The sequence below is a fragment of the Centroberyx gerrardi genome, chromosome 7 (assembly GCF_048128805.1).
Source record: "Centroberyx gerrardi isolate f3 chromosome 7, fCenGer3.hap1.cur.20231027, whole genome shotgun sequence".
NCBI classification, from domain to species: Eukaryota; Metazoa; Chordata; class Actinopteri; order Beryciformes; family Berycidae; genus Centroberyx; species Centroberyx gerrardi.
This window is the reverse complement of record NC_136003.1, coordinates 15,001,485-15,007,638: the sequence shown is the minus strand read 5'-3', so window position 1 is coordinate 15,007,638 and position 6,154 is coordinate 15,001,485.

Below are 6,154 nucleotides of genomic sequence, written 5' to 3'. Positions count from 1 at the left end.
AGCAGGGTATAAATGCGTGGTAACTGAAAGGATCAATATGCTCAATAAAAGGAGCGAGAGAGAGAGAGAGAGAGATGGAGAGAGAGAGAGAGAGAGAGAGAGAGAGAGAGAGAGAGATGGAGAGAGAGAGAGAGTCATTCCAGTTCATTTTGCCCAAGCAAGATGGCTCTACATGTCTTCTTTGCTGGCGACCACCCATTCCACAATCTAATTCTACTTTACACACACACACACACAGAGAGAGAGAGAGAGAGAGAGAGAGAGAGAGAGAGAGAGAGAGCGAGAGAGAGAGAGAGAGATACACAGCCTGAAAGGGTGAAAGGGTAATATTTTATTATTCTAGCCAATCAACCTCTGTTCACATTTTCAAATTAATAGATTCAAGATTAAATTGAGTTCGAGCATGGATGAGCTATCCATACTAGAATACTAAATAAAGCAAGCCAAGCTGTTGTTTCGGGATGAACAGAAATGGCACTAATGGCAGAAATGGCAATAAGATGAAGCCAGGTCATGCAAAGTCAAATCTTCCGTCACGTAATGACGACTAATTGCCAATCATTCAATTGAAATTATTTTGTGTTAATCCTTGAACTTCTCCTAAAATCATTTTAGGGAATGTGCTTAATGCCTGATGACTGATGTTACACCATAATGCATTCATCCTTTTGCTCCACAAGATGTCTCCATTGCACAGGCTTTTTCACTGTGGCACATTTTTGTAGCTCCACCATTGACAGAAAGACCCTACAGCATCTGTTCTCTTTATTACAGCCACTTTATTACACTCCCACCCGCCAACACACACACACACACACGCCTACACACACACACACACACACACACACAAACACACACACACACCTGGGAGATGGTTTAGACGGGATGTAATAGCCGTCTTGTTTGTGCTCCTGTAGTACAAACTGGCCTGAAGGGACGGATACCCTGTGCTATCTCAGGTTAGTTAAGGTACAATGAAAGCCGGCCTAAATGGGCTTTAAACCAAATGATCAGCTATTCACCTATCTTTGAGGAGATTCATGCGTGACAGGAGCAGACGCTTTGATGCGAGAGCTGGAAAATCTGCGCCGTGGGAAACTGGATTTCAATTTCTTGTTCTAAAAATGAGATTGTGTGTGTGTGTGTGTGTGTGTGTGTGTGTGTGTGTGTGTGTGTGTGTGTGTATGTCTGTAAGCTTGTGTGTGTGTGTGTGTGTGTGTGTGTGTGTGTGTGTGTGCATGAACCTGCGCACACATGGTTGCATAGCCTCCTGACTCAGCAGCCAATTCCTTTCAAATGGTAATTACTTAGTGTCTCGCTCCATCTTTACCTATTGCACTCTCCCTCCCCCTCTCCACCAATCCATCCCTCCATCTTCCTCTTTTCCCCTGCGTCTCGCCCACCAACTGCCTTCTCTTGCTCACTGACACATTCATACACCACACATTTTGTTTGTCCTTATTCTTAAAAACAATCTCTTTCACCTTACGCAGCCCTTCCCTCAGTCTCTCTCTCTCTCTCTCTCCATGTCCTCCTCTAACCCCGCCTTCCTCCGCCTCTGCCCTCTGACACATCAGTATGACGCCAGTCTGTTCGTTGTTACCCTGTTGCACCGCTCGCACGCTCAGCTCACTGCACCATGCCAGCGTGAGTCATATCATTAAAAATGCTGCCGACAGAATAACTTTCTCCCCTCCCTACAGGCGACCTTGCCCGCAGCTCGCCAGCCAAATTAGCCCCCACAGTAAGCGCATCTATCCTCCGTGTGATGCGAGCTGGAGTATACAACTGATGTGTGTGAGCCTGTATTTTTCCTTGCCCCCCTCTGACCAGCCCTTATCCTCCAGTGTTCTGCTATCTCGCTCTCTCCATCATTATTGATGGAGAGATGTGCGCTGTTAAGCAAGCCCTGGGTCCTACACTGCAGTTGCTATGACGTCAGAGAGAGAGGTAGAAGGAGATGCCAGGGGAAAGAGGGAGAGAGACAGAGAGAGGGAGAAAGAGGGTGGGAGGATGGGCGGGAGAGGGAGGGGAGAAAAACAAAGCTGCGATAAGGAGAGTGAATGAAAAAGATATAGGAGGATGAGCGAGAGATAGAGCCAAGATGGTGTGTGTGTGGTGTGTGTCTGTGTGTGTGTGTGTGGTGGGGGGTGATGGGGGGTTACAGCAAGAGAAGAGAGAATGATAAAGGGCTAGAGGAAGGGGAGGAAGAAAAGGAATGCAGAAGAAAACAGAGAAAGAAGAGGGAGGAGAGAGAACGTGGGCTGAGAGAGGGATTTTTGTGAAATCTTTTTCATATAAAGCAACAGAGACCTCAGGCTCACCGCCTAGTTGTGCATGTGGGTGGGTTTTTTTGTCAACTCACATACTGATGGGTGGAACAGACACATACAAGCACCTACGCGCACACGTTTTTATTGACATGTTCATCGGCTCAGATCAATGTGTTCATTGGTTCAGATGAATCAGCAGGTCACCGTCGGTTAGAGGAGAGAAGAAAAGAGTAAGAGAGGACCACTTGTTCACACTGAATCAATTTGCTGCAGTCGCACATTTTTTCTGCAGGGCAGAAGATAGCGCTGTTGCATTTCATGAGACAATAATATACAATCGACTGCGAACATGTGTCATATTGGAGGAAAAGATACTGTGTATTGAAATGTGTTGTGTGTGTGTGTGTGTGTGTGTGCGTGTGTGTGTGTGCATGCATACGTTGATGCATGTGAATGGGCCTGTGTGTCCTCGTGTATCTGCGCATTCATGCATGAACATGTGTATATGTGTGTGTGTGTGCATGTGTGCCCTAGTAAAAGAGTTCAAGCGCTTAACCATGTGAATAATATGTATGAATAATATGTATGTTCTATGTTTATCCAGCATGCATACTAAAATCACAGTGTGCGGTGTTCCCATGTCCACATTCATCGTCTCATTCTTCATTTGGATCACCGATAAATGTCTTCGCCACCGCTGCAACTTCATCCAACTAGAAGACAACGAACCGGAACATGATGACCTCTTATAGGTCTTCATGTCCAGGCTGTCCAGTCGCACATGCATAGGGCGCCCCTCGAGGGACAAAGAGTACACAGGGTTATGTAACGCGCATGACGATGGAGGCCTCTGCCTTTGGGTTCGTTTACATCATTTCTGCATACGAGGCCAGGCGAGGCGAAGCCAGGCTGGGTCTCTTGGGCTGGATGGTGGGGCTTTCACGCAGCTGTTACCCCCCTCCCTCCGTCTCAGAGGGCCTCTCCTGGGATGAGGAGGGTCGCATGTAAAGGGCAGGGGCTCTGAGGCGATGCGGTGCAACGGCAATTGATTTCTCTTGGGGTGTTTGGATTGGAGCCGCTGCTTTTTTGTATGTGTGACTTTGTATCTTTAGACCTACCTGGGGTGGATCACCTGGGGCAAGGAAAAGGGAAAGGCAAGTGTGTTTTGTAAGTCCGTGTGACCCGTTTGACAAAGGTTTGAACTAAATGGGATAAATAGAGAAAACAGTCAGCGTTTCTTTTCAGATGGCTCAGGGGGAGGGCAGGGAGGAAAGGATAAGTGAGAGAGAGGAAGAAAGAAAAAGATCTCTTATGGGCATCAAGGCTTTTTTAATGCACTGATATAAGTCAAATCATACATTATCTATCTCTCTGTCTCCCTTTCCTCTCTTAGCTTGTTCCATTGTTTATGCAGGTCAAGTCATTTGGGAAATGTTGAGCTGTGACACACGTGCAGATACACACACACACACACACACACACACACACACGCACGCACACACACACACACACACAGGGAATTGAAGTGATGCAGGTAGAGGAGGTGAAAGTGATAGAAAGGTCGAGAGGCACCAAGACAGTGAATGGTGGAATGAATGGGAGAATGAAGCAAGAGGAGGTGGATTTACAATATGAGGTTTAATGTACAGAGCCGGAGTGAGAAAGATAGCAAGGCTCAAGCCACAGCAGGATCTAGACCTCGCTTTCACTGCAGCATACAAAAACTGTATTAATGCAACACTGCAACAAAACCTTTGTTTTGCAACCTAATGTTAATTTTCTTAGCCCTATCCACAAAATTGCAATCGCAATTGTTGCAGTGACAGGGGAATTGCAACCCTACACCTTTTAAACACTTGATTAAGTACAACTGCAGAGTTATGTAACCAGATGCTACAACAATAATGCATCTCATCAGTCATTATTAAGAATCCTTTGTAGTTATCCCAATCATACCTTATTATGGATTCATGTTCCCACAGTCTTTTTCCATACGATATCTTGATTTGCCATGAGTGATAATATAGACGGCTCTACTTTTCAGTTATGTCACCCCATTTTGTCTGATTGCAGTATAGTGGGACTGAAGGCCGGCCATTGTTTGTCTTAGTGATAGACATGTACAGATGGATGGATGTTCTTGCTACATAAATCCCTCTAACCTCCTCCCATCTTGTATTTATGGCTGTGTGTCACGCCTGTCAACCCCTCACCCCTTGCTCTGCTGTGCGTGTTTACAGTATGTGTCTCGTATGTGTGTGGGCCTGTTTAGATTGATTCATGAGATTAGATTGAAACATCCAGAAATATTACAGAACATAATCCATCATCAACCAGCAGATTACCACACACATTCCTCAATCTATGTCTGCAACATCCCAGTCACCAGACCGTCCATTATGTATGTGGATTTTGATTTAATTCCATTTCACACTACAGCGAGACGGCAGGGCAGAAGTTCACGGTCCCAGGTGATTAAGGCAGGGGTTCCCCAAAATGTTTCACATCAAAGACCCCCAAATACATATGAATTAGGCTATATACCCCCATTTGATGAGGCTGTAAACAATTTTTCTTTTAAACTGAGATGTTTTTGTTTGGAATTATTGAGTACAGCACTGCATAACTTTCATTAATGTAGCTGGGGGGATAAGAGCTGAGGAGTATGACAACATACTGGACCTACTATGGGTGCAGTACAGAATCAGCCCCTTTGCTTTTCAAGTTGAACATTGAGTGGGTGTGACGGCTCAGTGGAAAAATAATAATAATACAAAAATTAAAAACATAGAAAAACATTCAAACATTTGCAGCCCTGGACCCAAATTTACTCAACACATTCTCTGCATGAGGGAATCCTACAGAAACAGGTTGATGACCATTTTTAAATCCCAAACAATAGTTTAAGAAACATGTTCTATATGTTTTTTTTCTATTCTATGAATATATTCTTTTGACATATTTTTGTCCAAAATTCAAAGATAATCACATTATCTAATTTTCTGAAATATTTGGTGATAAACCAACTTCATCAAGAGATTCAGCACCTTATTTTTAAAATGATAACATAAGCAATATCGCAAAAATCTAACAGCCCACTCCGAAATAGCGAGTGTGAGGATTTCCTCAAATAGCCGCTGCTGCAGAATTGTGTTGAAAGAAATAGAGTGTACGTTCTAACTGTGGTGGAAAACAAGAGGCCTCTCTACGCCTGCAGATGAAGATGTGCATGCTAATTGCGTTACTTATTGAGACGGATTGAGATGGCCCCCACTGTAGCTTGTCTTTATCTCTCTCCATTTGTCTCTGTTAGAGAAAGAAAAGACTATGGGGAGAGTAAGGGTCTGTGAGACAAAACGAAAGAGTTGGATAGAACTGGAGTTATGTCTGTACGTCTGTGTGTGTGTGTGTGTGTGTGTGTGTGTGTGTGTGTGTGTGCGTGCGCGTGTGTGTGTGTGCACGTGTATGTGGTGTGTGTCTGCCACTAAGTGCTGGCTAAGAGGATAAAGGAGCAGTCCGCCCTTGATCTGTATGCTGACTTATTAATAATAATGGGTACACAGTCTCCACCACAATGGCAATGATGGCTGTAATAATACATTCAGTTTGTAAAGAGACTGAGCTCGACACAAAGCCCTAATGGGTAAAAAGCAAGAAGATTATGGAAATGTAAGAGAAAGACTCAGTCAATAAAGTTGTTATAAGTTGAGTTACTAAATGCACAACTGTGCGTGTGTGTGTGTGTGTGTGCGTGCAGTAATGCAGCTATAAACAACACATGCTCCTTCATCATCGTGTTATTTACTGCAGCTGGAGTCTCAGTAATAAAACAATTTACAGGTGGGGCCTTTGGTTGGTGTCACATGTAGTTATTATAGACA